A 16,637-nucleotide genomic window follows, 5' to 3' on the forward strand; every position below is an offset into this window, starting at 1 on the left:
GCCAAGATCAGCCCTTATACGTATAATGTACCACTCACAAAAGTTTTGATGCAATCAGTTTTTATTTCACACATATGCATGCACCTACATCCTTTCTTACACAGTGTTTTATTTTAGAGATGGGTGGATTGGCATAATTTCTGAGCTATTCCCCATCTCATCCCATCCTCAAGAATCTATCAAAAAGGCACAAGACCTAAAGAAATATATGATGTACTAAAATAAGCTGTCAGGTTTCGGAGTAGCAGCCGTGTTAGTCTGTATTCGCAAAAAGAAAAGGAGTAATTGTGGCACCTTAGAGATTAACAAATTTGTTAGTCTCTAAAAGTGCCACAAGTACTCCTTTTCTTAAAACAAGCTGTGTCATACACAGAAAATAATCTGCTTAGATTTGTCAGTGATTAGATTTCCTTTTTCAATACACAAGATACTTGATTCATTATTGCAATAAAGTGAGCCTGGACTGTATATTTATACATTATTTTCTTTCCTCAATACAATTATATATCAGTTCTGTCAAGCCTCATATTTATCTCCTACTTAAGCAAGAAAAAACAAGCTATTATGACTCTCTAATGCATTCTGCAGTGGGAGGGGGATGATTATGTTGATGTTCAAGAACACTGCCATAAATCAGAAACTTAATTATTTATGCAGATGGGGGATGCGTAATACCTTATAAAGAATGGCATCCAGGCAAAATGTAACTACTACTCTGAAAATATTATCTTATTAAACCCTCTTCCCTGTGCCATTACAAGCAGTGACAAGTTCTGCTATGTCACTGCAAGGGGAGGTCAGCCCCAAATTTTGTCCTGAGCCTTCTGGTTTCCTTTCCCCTAGGACCAAACTTCCACTCCAATCTCAGCTTCTTCTCCTTCCTCTCCCCAGTCAGCTGTTCTACAAAGAGCTGTGTTGGCTCCTAGATTGTTGGTGAAGAGCTAGAGGGGGAAGCTCAACTAGGACCCGCAGTTCACAGGTACTCTCCCTTTATATCTGCCATGCAAGAGGGAAAATCAGAGGGAGTTCCAATCTTCTGCCTTTCACAGCCTGTGTATGAAGACAATAAAGTAGTAAGAGTGCAGACTGGGAGAGAAGGGAAGGGAAAAGGAGAAATAAAACTCGGAGAGAATTTGACAAGGAGTGAAGACAGAGTAGGAGCGAAAGAGGCCAATAAGACAAGTGGAAAAAAGAGGCAAGAAAGTTTGTGTGTAGAGAGAGCCTTTCACTGGTTTAATTTTGAGTGGGAGAAGGAAGAAAAAGGAAAAGTTGAGAATCTGTGCAGGCAATTTATGCTTACTGGAGTAAGCATAAATTTATCTTCTCCTGTGCTGAATAAATTTTGGCTGCAGCGTAGGTGTCGCGTTGCCAACTTTGGTTGGCTGAATTCCTGGAGGTTTTATCACATGACATTATCTTTAATTAAAGATTACTTTTTAATTCCTGGAGACTCCAGGACAGTCCTGGAGGGTTGGCAACCATATTCAGTGAAACTCCCCTATACTCTTGTGAAGCTGAGATGGCTTAACATGTGCAAACACAAACGTCTATAAAACAGTGACTGGATAAGCCACATGTATGCATGTATATACAGTCCAGTGAAACAGATGTGGGAAAAGAGTTTCTGGGTTCTCCTTTGAATTGGTGTTGTGTTTTCCCTAGTGCAGTAAGGATTAAAAAACTTGAACTAGAATCAGTAGTCACTCTATTTATGCATAAACTGAGAGAGAGAGAGAGAGAGAGACTTTGCTCCATTCTCTCCTCCTTTTGTTAGCCAGCAAATTTCTCTCTACCTACCAAAGTGCATTAATTGTCCACTCTTCTTGTTCCTTAACTCATTCCAAAATTTGGGGGTCTACTTTAGCATGGGGAAGTGCATCTACAGAGTAGACCTGGCAAACTGGACTTTCTGTTGTCTGACTTATATGCTAAGGTTTGGGCCTTGGCCACATTGCTGGAGTTTTATACCTTAGGCAACAGTTATATTTTGCAAAATTTTATTTCAAAAACTTTTGATGTTTTGTATTATTTTGTCTTCAAGTACTCACATATCCCTCATTGACACAGAAGCCAACATATGTTTTCCCATTCCTTTCTACAGTTTCACAGAATCATAGATGTTATAGAAAAGATCTACTAGACCATTCTATTTTATCTGGTTGCCAACACAGTAACTGCTGTCTCCTAAACTTTTCATATTGTTTTGTTCACCTTGATTTTGAAAGCTATAAGGTTTCTAGCACTGTGTTTGGGAAATCCTCCCCACTTTTCCTACTGTGATCCCATGTTTCAGCTACTTGATAGTTTCTGTGGCACGTGCGTGTCTGAGAATCTAAAAAATAAATAAATACATCTATGCTAGTTTCTAGGCCTCTGCTAGCTTCTGTGGCATCTTCATAGGAGGCTGCTGATGTTTCTCTCCAGCCCAGGAAGGACTGACACCACACCCAGAGGCTGGAACACCCTGTTACACAAGCACTAAGGAGCATGACACATCCATGTATAGGGAGTCTGGCATTGAGTGGATGAGCAAATCTGGTTCATGAAAGGACAGGAGGCAGGAAATGTGAGCTAGCTCATGACATCAGGGCTCAAAAGCCCGTTGGGCATTGTGATACACAGATAAAAAACTGCTGCTCTTTAGCCAGTTGCTAAAATGTAAACTATTGTGCTCCTAGAGACTTTGATGAGAACACAGCCTTCCTTCTGAATACACCTCACTGCTAGGACATGCAGGGAGAACCAAATTCTGCTCATTAATGATTGACATTCTCCGATGGAAGGTTTATAGAAGGCTGCAGAGCCTCCATCTGAGGATCTGAACACATTTTACAAACATGAATGATTATGCCCCACAACAGCATCATGTGGCTACTAAACCTTAGTGCTGTTAAGTGACCTGCCTAAGTTCACACAACAGGCCTGACACATCTAGGAAAACAATACATTATTGTGCAATTATGCTGAACTCCAATCCTAAACTTTAGCCATTTAACCAGACTTCCTTTCTTAGGACAGGAATACAAGAGAAGATTTCAGATGTAAGATTAGGACAGTTCTGCTGTTATTCTGTTCTAAATGGAGTTGTAAGTAAAGTTCAGCTTGTCATTCCCAAACATTTTCAAGCAAGAAATGAATTAAAAGAAAAACTGGAGGTATTTGAGAGAGAGAGAGAGAGAGAGAGAAAGAGAGAGAGAGAGAGAGAGAGCTTTCCAATTCATTTTATGATCAATAAGAAGTCTATTGCTTAGGTAGAGCCAGCTTCAAAGTTACTTGCTATTTAGCTACAGGCATAAAAATTCTTTTGGGGGGTCTGAGTTAAATGAAGCTATAGATTTGAGGTTAGGTGTTAATAATTCTCTCTGCCTCATGTTCAAAGGCACAGAGCCTCTCAGGCAGATGCTGCTGTTTGCCAGCTTCGTTGAATGAATGCTAAAAACATCCTGATCTATTCTTAAACAGAGAAACAACTTGTCATTACTTGCACTGTCAATGTCTGAAAACATGCGACCTTTGCCACTGGTGAACAGCACCTAATAGCCCAAAGGTACGTTAAATTAGTTTAAGACAGAGCTAGCCTGACACCAACATTAATTTAGGTCTTGCGGATTCGGTAGAATCATGATTTTTTTTTTTTTGGTAGCTCAGAGCAGGTCAAACATCCCATTTTACAGAAGCAACTTTGAGGTCACACATCTAAGGGAAATACTCATTATTTAAATTAACATTGGCAAGATACATATAGGTATATATAAGAAATTCTAACTCATTCACATAATTACATTTTAGCCTACTTTCCTCTTATAGTTTTGGCTGCACAAGTTATTCTACTTCACTAAACTGTTGTGTAGCTTTGATGGCACCTGTAAATCCCACATTACAGAACTGGCTGTATTTCTAGGATGGTGAAGTGATTCCTGAGGTAATTTATACAAATCAATAATATGACTTTCTAAACTTATTTCTTTCTTGATATTTATAACATGTAAATGCAGCAAAAAGAAATGCAGCAAAAAGAAAACATCAACTGTTTTATTGCCTCCAAAACATACTACTGTATACACAAATCAAAGTAAAAAGAAAAGGAGGACTTGTGGCACCTTAGAGACTAACAAATTTATTTGAGCATAAGCTTTCGTGAGCTACAGCTCACTTCATCGGATGCATTCAGTGGAAAATACAGTGGGGATATAGTTTTAAACCCCGGCAATATACTCATCAAGAAAAATACTTAAAACACTTAAAATGTTGCACTACTGTGAAAAGTGGGCATTTCAAATGGCTCCTTCTTACTCAGATCTGCTCCCTGGAAACATTAAGAATCAGAACTACTTACTTTAATAGCAAAAATAAGGTTTTAATACTGTTTACTCTTGTTAGCCCTGTAATGCTAATACAGCTAGAAGAGAACAAGTTGCATTTTAGTCCATCTTGTGTATCAACTAAACTGTTCGACGTTCCAGTCTGATACACCTAAACAAAGCCACCGAAGGCAAGGGGGTTGCACAGATATCTCTGTGGGCATAAAGTAAAGATAATGGAGTTGCATAAGGGAAACTGAGTGCCTAATTTAGCTTGCAGTACCTTTAATACAGAAGGTATGCAAGATAGAAGCTCGTTTGACTCTCAGAGCCTTGGCAAAGTTTGTAATGCCTCCATTTAGAGCAGTGGTTCTTAAATTGGGGTGCACGCCCCCACTGGCTTTCTGGGGGTGTGAGACACGCCAGATTTTTTTTTAGAAGGTATGTCATAAATATAAAGGGAAGGGTAAACACTTTTAAATCCCTACTGGCCAGAGGAAAAACCCTTTCACCTGTAAAGGGTTAAGAAGCTAGGATAACCTCGCTGGCACCTGACCAAAATGACCAATGAGGAGACAAGATACTTTCAAAGCTGGTGGGGGGAGAAACAAAGGTTCTCTCTGTCTGTGTGATGCTTTTGCCGAGAACAGAAAAGGAATGGAGTCTTAGAACTTAGTAAGTAATCTAGCTAGATATGCATTAGATTCTGTTTTGTTTAAATGGCTGATAAAATAAGCTGTGCTGAATGGAATGTAGATTCCTGTTTTTGTGTCTTTTTGTAACTTAAGGTTTTGCCTAGAGGGATTCTCTATGTTTTGAATCTGATTACCCTGTAAGGTATTTACCATCCTGATTTTACAGAGGTGATTCTTTTACTTTTTGTCTTCAATTAAAATTCTTCTTTTAAGAACCGGATTGCTTTTTTCATTGTTCTTAAGATCCAAGGGTTTGGGTCTGTGTTCACCTATGCAAATTGGTGAGGATTTTTATCAAACCTTCCCCAGGAAAGGGGGTGTAGGGCTTGGGGGGATTTTGTGGGGGAAAGACATTTCCAAGCATATATTTGTTAGACGCTTGGTGGTGGCAGCAATAAAGTCCAAGGGCAAAAGGTAAAATAGTTTGTACCTTGGGGAAGTTTTAACCTAAGCTGGTAAAAATAAGCTTAGGGGGTTTTCATGGAGGTCCCCACATCTGTACCCTAGAGTTCAGAGTGGGGAAGGAACCTTGACAAGGTAAATCATCGAAAACACAAATTAAACACAGGCACATAAGTACAACTACTTTGTTTCCTCAAACCTATGTATTTATTAACATTATACATTTTTTAATGATTACTGTAACATACAAACAAAAATATATCTAGGTTTAAAGAACTGACCTACTTCAATGATTTTTGATAAGGGGTGTGAGAACATATTTGGAAGAACCACAGGGGTGCAGGCTGCAGTAAAGGTTAAGAACCACTGATTTAGAGGATACATCTGTGTACTTGTAAACTGAGCATATTTGACATGGAATTTGATGAGACACAACAAAAAGGGAACCCCAAACAGTGACTTTTTCAGAGTAGATCCGTATTTTAATAATAATAATAATAATAATTAAAAAACCACTAAAAAGAGTAACAGAACAGCTCAGTAAGCCTGGAGTTCTTTCTGGGGTGAAAAAGATTGTCTCCTCCCTCTCATCTCCTTTCCTTGTGCCCCACCCAACTCTTGGACCCTCTTTATCCCTTCCCTCTCCCACTGGGAATTCACTTCTTCCCATTCCGAGATATATTCCCTGCACGCCTCCTCAAGCCAACAGCTAGCTCTCTGCTGCTCTCCCATTCCAACAGTCTGCCAAGTCTTTAGCTCTGAATGGGTTGAGATACAACCTGTATACTGGGAAAGAGGTTTCCCTCCAGGTGTTAGGCAAGTCATTTCTGGACTCTCTCATTGCAAGAGCTAGACCATCTCTCTTCCTCCCTCCCACACCACCTCCTAGCAGCCATGGAAAGCCTGAATACTTGCCAGTTCTTAAAGCGTCAAACACTTATCTTGTTTCCTACAGATTAAAAATTTGTGCAAATGATCAAGCCAAGTACATTGAGTTTAAGGGCCTTCTGCCAACATCAATTCAGTGCAGGTCAGAAAAACATAATCCCTCAAGAATATCAGGTATAGTCTCAACGTAAGGTTCTACAAACACCCACCTTCCTTGCTTTGACATGGTTCATGGTCACTAATTGTAATGTTAACAAGTCAATCCAAAATGTGGCCCAAATATAATATCTGCTTTCTAATAGTTTTCCCCCAGTCATGTCCCTTTTTTGGTTCTATGCACATTAGCAATAGTTATTTGCAGTTCTGCATTTTCACTAACAGGTAGTGCTCAGAGTTTCTTCCTGTGTTTCTGTTTAGTTCAGGAAACACATTATGGGGAGGGTCTATTTAAATAGAAGATACTATTGGGGTTGCCAGGTGTCTGGTTTTCGACTGGAGCACCTGGTTGAAAAGGGACCCTGGTGGCTCCAGTCAGCACCGCTGACCAGGCCGTTAAAAGTCCAGTTGGTGACTCAGAGGGACTGATAGGCTCCCTGCCCGGCTCCGCACAGCTCCCGGGAAGGGACTGGCATGTCCCTCTGGCTCCTAGGCAGAGGGACAGCCAGGGAGGCTTGGCACGCTGCCCCCACCCACAGGGACCGCCCCAAGTGCCAGCTCCACAGCTCCCATTGGCTGGGAACCACGGCCAATAGGAGCTGTGGGGGTGGTGCCTGTGGGTTGTGACGGAGCACCAAGTCCCCCTGGCTGCCCGTCTGCCTACGAGCCAGAGGGACATGTCACTGTCTCCTGGGAGCTGCCTGAGGTCAGCACCTCTGGGAGTCCGCACCCCAAATCCCCTCCTGCACCCCAACCCCCTTGGCCCATGCCAGGAGCCCCCTCCTGTACCCTGAACTCCTCATTTCTGTCTTCACCCTGAAGCCCGCACCCCCAGCCCAGAGCTTTCACCCCCTTATGCACCCCAACCCTCTGCCCCAGCCCTGAGCCTCCTCCCACACTCCAAACCCCTTGACCCCAGCCTCACCCCAGAGCCCGCACCCCCAGCCCTTCCTGTACCCCCCTGCCCCAGCCTGGTGAAAATGAGCAAGTGAATGAGGGTGGAGGAGAGCGAGTGACAGAGGGAGGGGGGATGGAGTGAGTGGAGCCTCGGCGAAAGGACAGGGGCGGGGCCTCAGGGTTCGGTTTTCTGCAATTAGAAAGTTGGCAACCTAGGTACTGTTAATATTAACAAAATGTTTGTGAAAGAATCTGAAGAAGCATGTGAAGGATGCTTTCATTCCAGTAACAACTGAAGTGTCATCACATCTTTATTTGCTTTCAATTAGCTGCACAGATGAACCTACTCATGGTTCTGGCTGTTTATAAATATAGAGCTAATGGTGATCAAGTCTTGCTTTGTTAACAAACAGTTACATTTTGTTGCTGTAATAATCTTACTTTACAATTGTACAACCTCTTTCATCCCAAAGAGTACTGTGCAAGCTACAGGCCTGGTGAATTGAGGTGCTAAGCATGCCTTTTCTGGGAGTTAGGAGTGCTCTGTAACTTGAAAGATCAGGCCCTATATATAAACAGTACCACAGCCATCCCAAGGATTGATGGAGGCAGTCTGATATCTATCCAAGGTTTTTATATAATCCCCATTATCATAGGATCTGAGGTACTTCCTAATGGTTAGTATATTCATCCACACAATACCCTTGTGAGGTAGCAGAATACTATTACTCCTACGCACAGAGAGGCTAAGTGCCCAAGGAAACACAGGAAGCCTGTGGTGGAGAAGGGAATTGAACCCTGCTCTCTCAAGTCATATGCTTGTGCCCTAACCACTGAGTCATCATTCCTCTCAGTAGTATACCACAGAGTACAAACTGAGGGGCACAGGGGTGGGTCACTAACTTGATTAATTGGTATTACAGATCATCTGTCTTCATACACACATTTCAACAATGGACAAATCTGCAAATCTAGCTGGAAATCCTATCCTCTTAACCTTCAAATGAAAAAGTAAGAGCAGAATGTGGTCGATTTTTCCCCAGAAGGAATGTTTTCCTGACTTTCAACATTTTTTCAGGTGAGGGACTGTACTTTAAACTGAATACAAAGGGATTGTATATCTGACACCCAAAACTCAGATCACCCAAACTGTCTAATATCTCATCTTGATGTAGAAAACAGTCCATTTCCCTCTTAGGGAACAAAAGACTAACAACCTGGTGTGACAAGGAGCAAAACAATGTTGTTCCAGATGCTGAATTCTAAGGGAGCTACACTTATGACAACATTTCTTTATCCACTCTTTTCAGCCCCAATTCAGTAGAACATTTAATTATTGAAGTCGATATGATATGGGCACATACTTAAAGTAGGACATGTCCTTCAGGGCTTTCCCATATGCGAATGGATTTAAGTGATTTACTGAACCAGGATGATACACCACTTTCCCCACCCACCAAACAACATCCCCCAAGCAGACATGTTAGTATTGGTTGAGCTAACCTTACGCACCTATTTATAATGCAAACATTACTTACCATAACAGGGTAAAAAGAATAGGAGGACTTGTGGCACCTTAGAGACTAAACAATTTATTGGAGCATAAGCTTTCGGGAGCTACAGCTCAGTTCATCGGATGCATCCGATGAAGTGAGCTATAGTTCACGAAAGCTTATGCTCCAATAAATTTGTTAGTCTCTAAGGTGCCACAAGTACTCCTTTTCTTTTTGTGGACACAGACTAACACGGCTGCTACTCTGAAACATAACAGGACAAACTACCTCCTGAACACCCCCTTGTGACCAGAGGCCATTCTGCAGCACCCTGCTTCTGTTCCCCCCCCCTCTTTAGGGCCCCTTAAGAACCACACACCCTCAGTCCAAAGGTAATTTAAACACTCCCCTTCTAGGGTCCAATTTATTTAGTCCTCTGGGTACACACTCACCCTCCACACCCCAACCTCAGTTCAGTTTCTCTCACTCCCTTAGAGAGCTCCCAGCCCTCCTTCCCAGATCTGGGTCCCAATTCTATCACCACTCCAAGGCTCTACCTGGCTGGAGCTCACTCTTCTGACTCTAAAAAAAGAAAAGGAGTACTAGTGGCATCTTAGAGACTAACCAATTTATTTGAGTATAAGCTTTCATGAGCTCTGAGTTCCAAACTCTCCTGGTATTAAGGCATGAGGAAGACTCCCAGCCCTCCTACCTGGGGCAACTCCCCTAATCCCCACAGACTTCACCACACCTTCACTTTTCCCTCCTGAAGCTTCCTGCTGTTCTTATAAGGCTCATGTGTTCTCCATTACATAACCTTTATTTCCCCAACCTAGGGAGGTGAGTTAAACTTGTCAGAGGTGAACTGCAGTCCATCTCGCCTAAGGAACCAGCAACCCTCTGACACATTTTGAACTTTACTGGGTCTGAACAATTATGTGTGTAGGCTGCAGTTTTTGTTTTGTTTTGGGCTTGACTGTTTTTTTCATTCGGGTTTTAATACAGAAACTGGGAAAGGTATTTCATTTTCAGGATTTTTTCCCCATGCCCTGAATGTATCATTCTAATCCTAATGATGTTATAGGGTTCCTTCCTTATAAGATATTTTGAATCCCCCCGCCCAAAAGACACTTTTGGATCAAGTTACTGGCGGTAGAAACATGTGACTGGAAAAAAAACTGCATTCTTCTTACACGCTGATTCAAATGGAAATATGGAAGAGGCTGTAGGCAATCCTCTTGCAAAATCCATTTCTTCAAGCATTCTCTAAAACCTATTTTAAAAGTGTTTATATCTGACCACACCTATTTTTAATTGTGATGCCACTTCATAGCAGCAATTCCCTACCAAGGCACAATAATGCAGCTGATACTAGCTGGGCAGGGGGTGACTTAGCTAATATGGTAGCTACAACTTAAATACAGGAAAAGATTCATAAATAGTTCCAAGAGACTCACATTTAGAATCCTCTATCTTGAAAGCATGACTTAACTATCATTAGAGCTAAATGTCAAGCACCAGATTTTCAAAAAAGTCTGAGTATAACAAGCCATGCAAAAATGTGTACATTTGGATGCATAAATTACATGCACAGTTACAGTGAGTTTACATGCACATCCAACTAGTCATTTGCAGGAGCAATTATTACTGCATACATAATTTCTGTGCACTAACGCAAACATATTTCTGAAAAATATGGCTCAAGTGTTAATTGACTCAAGTGTTAACTGCTTATAGTAGTTAACTGATGTTGGTTGTTAAAACATCAATGGGTAATGTCTCAGAAAATCTAACTTGGAGATGAAAGTATTATTAATAAATTATATACATTAGAGACATAATGTTTAGGATTCAGGTAAAAAAAAACTGTCTCTTCCCTGTTGTTGGAACATTCCACTTGTTTCAACTGTAGCTTAAATGATAACGCTTCATTTTATAATAAACTTTCTGAAGACATTCCTGATGTCCTGCATGGATATGGATTATATTTATGCATACCTCATACTGAGCATATGAGATAGTTTCTTTGTAGGAGTTACCATGACCTTAAATCTGTGGGAAAACAAGCACTTTCTTGAAATGTTTCTCACCACTAATAAACTTTAGTTAATGATGGGTGAATCTTAAAAGATTCAGGTCAGATAAGCACTGTAAAGTTCAGATATTTATCCAAAAACTCTCTAAAATGTAAACTTTTTGGATATGCAGAAATGGGCTAGAAGCCATCCAATAAGACACATTCCTAATATTTATGGTATTTTTTTGCTTCTGGTCGGGTTGGAATCCTCATGAAAACTATCATTCATGTTATGTTGTAACTTCTTCTTCTGGGCAGAACTAAGAAGCGTAGAAGTTCACCAAAAAAAAGTTAATCAAGAGTTTTCAGATTTCAAAAAGAACTTGGTTTAAGTTTGTTTCAAGTTTTGAGAAGATTTGAGACAGCCTGTTCTTTGATCCAAACTGGTCATCCATCTTTTATTAGACATTGACCCAAAAAGCAGAACCTGAAATTTTGGATTCATATCATGCCTATCTCTACTAATTATTTATTGATTGATTGATAAGGTTTCGCCTGCCTTTTCTTTCGGGTAATATGAAGTGCTTTCATCACTGTGATCCACAATGAATAGTTTTTGTTATTTCCCAGATAATGAGTGAAAGCAATTTAGGTAAATCTATACAGACGAGAATGGTCAAACCCCTTCTTGAATAAGAACAGTTCTATTTTAAGAAAGGACAAGAAACCTTTAGAAAAAGACAGATGCCATGTTTGTCATTTGGCAAGTGACAGAGAAGTGGCTAGAGTACAAACAGGATGGCTTCTAGGCTTTTGTAGACCTTGAAAAGGCATCCAGTAAAGTGGACAGAAGTATGCTCACACCAGTGCTGAGAAAACATGGAGAGGATTTAATAACTATGGTGAATGAACTACGTAGATCACCTAAAACAGTGATCTGAACATATTTTGCAGTGACAAGCTCTGAATTGGAAGTTGGCCTGCATCCAGGGTCATCCCTCAGTCTATTGCTGTTTATCATATTGATGGACTACGTCAGCAGGAAGAACCCAATGAGAAAAGGTGAGCAGCTGTTATATGCAGCTGGCATAGCTATAAGGGCGTCCCCAAAAGAAGACCTGAAGGAAATAGTAAACCAGTGGTGTGACAAACTAAGCAGGCATGGGATGAAAATGAACATGACTAATATTGAGGTCATGTGGGTTGGTAGAGGTGTGACAGGGAAACTGCATACAAAGATTAACGGAGTATGACTAAACCAGACTGACCAGTTCAAGTACCTTGGTGGCTGGGTTATGAGAGATGGCAAACTTGAAAGTGAGATACAGCCCAAACTGGGGCATGTTAGAAGAGTGTGGAGTAACATCTCAGGAGTTGTGTATGACAAGCATATCCCACTGAGACTGAAAGGCCAGGCCAAAGAGACAGCAGGTTCAACGCCTACATGTGTTTAAAGTGAGATGTCTTAGCGCAATAAAGACAGTTACGAGAAGGGAGAGATTGTGAAATGAGAGCATTATGACAGAAGTCAAAATTAGCAATGTGGCTGATGAAATGCAGGAAGTGCAATTTTGCTGGTTTGAACACAGAGGATGAAGGAATAGGACCTAGGGAAAGTAGCATGACAGAAAAGGGCGGTTGGAAACAGACCTTGAGGAAATCCGAGGAAGTGATGGATGGATTGCATCAAAGAAAATGGTAAGCAGATCAGCCTTAGTGCTGCTTCGGACAGATGAAGATGGCATATGTTTGCATGAAGACCCAACCCCAGGTGATGCGGGGGAGGAGGAGAAGCAGGAGAAGACGTAGTATATGGGGAAAACCATATAAATAAAACAAACACACACACACACAACTATTGTCAAAAACTAAAGCCTTTCCAGTTGTTGTGAAGCAGCCCTTATGATGTTCTATTATGGAAGCCATCTCTCTGTTTAAAAATAATGATGTATTCATAGGAAAATGATGATGATGAAGAAATACTTTTCACTCTAATGGTAACTAAGGACAATGTCAAACAGCATCTACCAAAGCTACATATTTTATCAGCGGGTCTGAATAACTTGCATCCAAGAGTTTTAAAAGAACTGATCAAGAAGCTCTCTGAACTGCCAATGTTGATTTTCAATAAGTCTTGGTACACTAAGGAAGTTTCAGAGGATGGGAAGAAAGCTAATGTTGTGCTTATATTTAAAGAGGGCAAACTGATCCCTATGAAAATAATGGAATGGCTGATACGGGACTTGATTAATAAAAGAATTAAAGGAGGATAATGAAATTAATGACATTCAGCATGGAAGACAGATCTTGTCATCTTAACATGATTTTTGTTTTTATGAGATTACAGATTTTGTTGTTAAAGGCAATAGTGTTGATGTAATAATTTCTGGAAAGCGTTTGACACGGTGACACATGCCATTTTGATTAAGAAACCAGAATGATGCAAAATCAACATGTCACACATTAAATGAATTAAAAACTGGCAAAATGATAGGTCTCAAAACAAACAGTAAACAAGGAATCATTGAATGGGTGTGTTTCTAGTGGGGCTCCACAGGGACTAGTTTCTTTGCCCTGTGCTATTTAACATTTTTATCAGTAACCTGAATGAAAACAAAAATCATTACTGATAAAGTTTGTAGATGACAGAAAGATTAGGGGAGTAGTAAATAATGAAGAGGACAGGTCACTGATACAAGGCAATCTAGATCATTTGGTACGCTGGGTGTAAGCAAACAACATGTGTTTCAATGTGGTCAACTGTAAAGTCATACATTTAGGAATAAAGAATGTTGGTCATACTTATGGGATGGGGAACACTATCCTGAGGAGCAGAGACTCTGAAAAGGACTAGTAGATCATAGTGGGTAATCAGCTGAACTCGACCTCCCAGTGTGATGCTGTGGCCAAAAGGGCTATTTTGATCCTTGGATGCAGAAACAAAGGGACCTTGAGTAGGAGTACAGAGGTTATATTTCCGCTATTTGTCACTGGTGTGACCCATACTGGAATACTTTGTCCAAAATTCCAGAAGGATATTGAAAAATTGGAGAAGGTTAAGAGATGAGCCACAAGAGCGATTAAAGGATTGGGAAACTTGCCTTGTAGGGATAGACTCAAGGGGTATGTCTACACAGCCCATGGCAACAAGCCTCCCAGCTCAATGTGTTGAATTTAACAAAGAAAGATTAAGGGTGACTTGATCAGAGTATCAGAGTAACAGCCGTGTTAGTCTGTATTCGCAAAAAGAAAAGGAGTACTTGTGGCACCTTAGAGACTAACCAATTTATTTGAGCATGAGCTTTCGTGAGCTACAGCTCACTTCATCGGATGCAAATGCATCACAAATGCATCCGATGAAGTGAGCTGTAGCTCATGAAAGCTCATGCTCAAATAAATTGGTTAGTCTCTAAGGTACCACAAGTACTCCTTTTCTTTTTGATCAGAGTATATAAGTTCCGACATGGGGAAAAGAACTTTGATAACAGATGGGTCTTCAGTTTAGAAGACAATTGTCTAAAATGATCCAATGGCTGGAAGGTAAAGCTAGACAAAGTTAGACTAGAAATAAGGTGCAACATTTTAACTGTGAGGGTAGTTAGCCATTGGAATAATTTAGCCAAAGTTTTGGTGGGCTCTCCATCACTGGAAATTTTAAAGTCAAGACTGACTGGTTTTCTAAGAGATATGATCTAGTGCAAACAGGAATCAATTCAGGGACAGACTAGATTATCAATGTAATCCCTTCTGGCCTCATTATATATGAATCTATAGATATATATTTTAAGCACTGCTATTGAAAAATAAAAATTAAAGAAAAAAAACAATAAAACTTGTCCCATCAATTTTAATGGAGCAGCCAACAAGTCACTCCATTATGTAAGACATCGCTATTGTGGGAGTGGGGGTAATCAACCAAGTGCATGATCTGATAGGCTGAATAGTCCTATGTTCTTTATAAGTATCATGAAATGCTGTCTGAGGAACCAGCAATCAAATTTACCAAAAAAATACATGGTTAGTTAACATTAAAATATAAATGGGTTCCAAACCAGATTTCCATCCAAAACCCCCTGAACTTTGGGAGGTTCAAGAAACAGATCTGAAAGTTGAGCTTGAACTTATTGCTGTAATAAACAGTGGCGAGATAGAAGAACTAAAGATAAGGTTAGTGAATAAATGCACTCACTAGCTTTATCCCTCTGCAAACATTGGACTTAAATACAATTGAGGTCACATGTAAAGTACATTTGATTCTCCTAACTGCCTTTCATTACTAACGATATCTCAATTTTAGACATACATTTATTTCTAATAAATTTATTTCTCATAAACTTACTATTTTCTCACATATATTTGCAGATTATTTCACCAGAAGTAATAATTCATGTAAATGAGGTGACAGGAAATGTTATTGATGCTGAAGAAATGAATCTCAGAACATGTTAAGCTTGTTGCATTATATCTCGTGATTCCCATTGTATGACAGTCCCAAAATGTGTTCTGTATTTTGACTTTGGCAGGTTGAGAAGTAAGATTTGATAGTCTCTCTCTAGTTCTTTAATGCACATTTTCCCACATCACAAAACCACCAGGCAATTTGCTGTACTAGGCAGAATCTGCCTCACAGTTATCCAGGACTTGAAATAGACAATACTGTAAATCTTGTCTGAGTTGCATTGGCAGAGCTATAGGAAACAGCTCACATAGCACTTGCCTGCACTATGGCCAGCTGCATTCAGTGATATTAGCTTCTTGCTTTCATGATCACTGACTTCATGTAAACTAGAAAAAACAAACCATTACTTTTGTTTGGTATACATCTTTTCTTTCAGAAAAAAATTCCCTTTTATCTTGCCATGACTATCCTTGGCCTTCAAAAAATGAAATATGTCTTTTTCATAAGGACTAGAGAGGCATACATTTTGTTCACGTTATTTTTGAACAAAAGAAATAATTTTATGATGCCTTGAAAATAATGTTAATAGTAGCAAAATATGGATTGCTCAGCTATCTTGTATAATCATTTACTGATTCACTATAGCATTAAGGGTCCTTGACTTAATCTTTAAACCTTTAAAGTTTGACAGGATGGAACCTACAGATGATTTACTACAGTTTAATTATTGACCTAACTTAATACCTAGGCTATACTGCAAATGCTTGTGCCATGGATGGTTTAATTAATTACTGGTCAAGTATTTAATTTCTGTACCTTTGAAGATTTTCTGCTGCTAATATGACTTGGTTAATTTTCATAGCATTGATAGAAGTCTGTATGTCTTGTCCAGTTATTACATTCAAGACCTGAAAAGAGGGAAAAATGAGATGTATTGCAAACTGCTGTGTATCATACATTTTAATTATCTCACAAGCCCTGTTCATTCTGAACTTAAACTATCTTTTGCAGAACCAGGTTCAGTCATGCTCAATTACCCTGATGTACCAGCCTAAAGTAGTAAGTTTCCATTGTTAAAATAATCAAAACAATAGAATTTACAATAATGTTGAATGTTTCCTGACTTCCTGATGGTGCTATCTTCATTTCTGATGAATTACATATAAATGCATAACTACATTTCCTTTGTCTCGAGCCACATCATCAGATTGGACTTCCAGTTGAGAAAAGTCATTAAGGCAGATCTCAATGAGAATCACGAGAGCTATTCATCGGTAGATATCGGTAGATATTCATCTGTGGCACGTATTTGTAAATATTATTTTGATAATTCAGTTTTCAATAGACAGTAGAATTTTGCTAATGTACATACTTTAGGATTCATAAGTG

The 16,637-nt window shown here is 39.8% G+C and overlaps 1 protein-coding gene across 1 annotated transcript in view; it reads right to left on the minus strand.

The window, feature by feature from the left end:
- Positions 1-16,075, minus strand: part of SULF1 (sulfatase 1) — a 153,369-nt gene extending 137,294 nt beyond the window's left edge. The window contains exon 1 of the mRNA XM_073330899.2: positions 16,065-16,075. The gene's annotated coding sequence lies outside the window, so the exon portion shown is untranslated. The remainder of the gene's footprint in view (positions 1-16,064) is intronic.
- Positions 16,076-16,637: the final 562 nt, after the last annotated feature.

This window comes from Lepidochelys kempii, chromosome 2 (genome assembly GCF_965140285.1).
Source record: "Lepidochelys kempii isolate rLepKem1 chromosome 2, rLepKem1.hap1, whole genome shotgun sequence".
NCBI classification, from domain to species: domain Eukaryota; kingdom Metazoa; phylum Chordata; order Testudines; family Cheloniidae; genus Lepidochelys; species Lepidochelys kempii.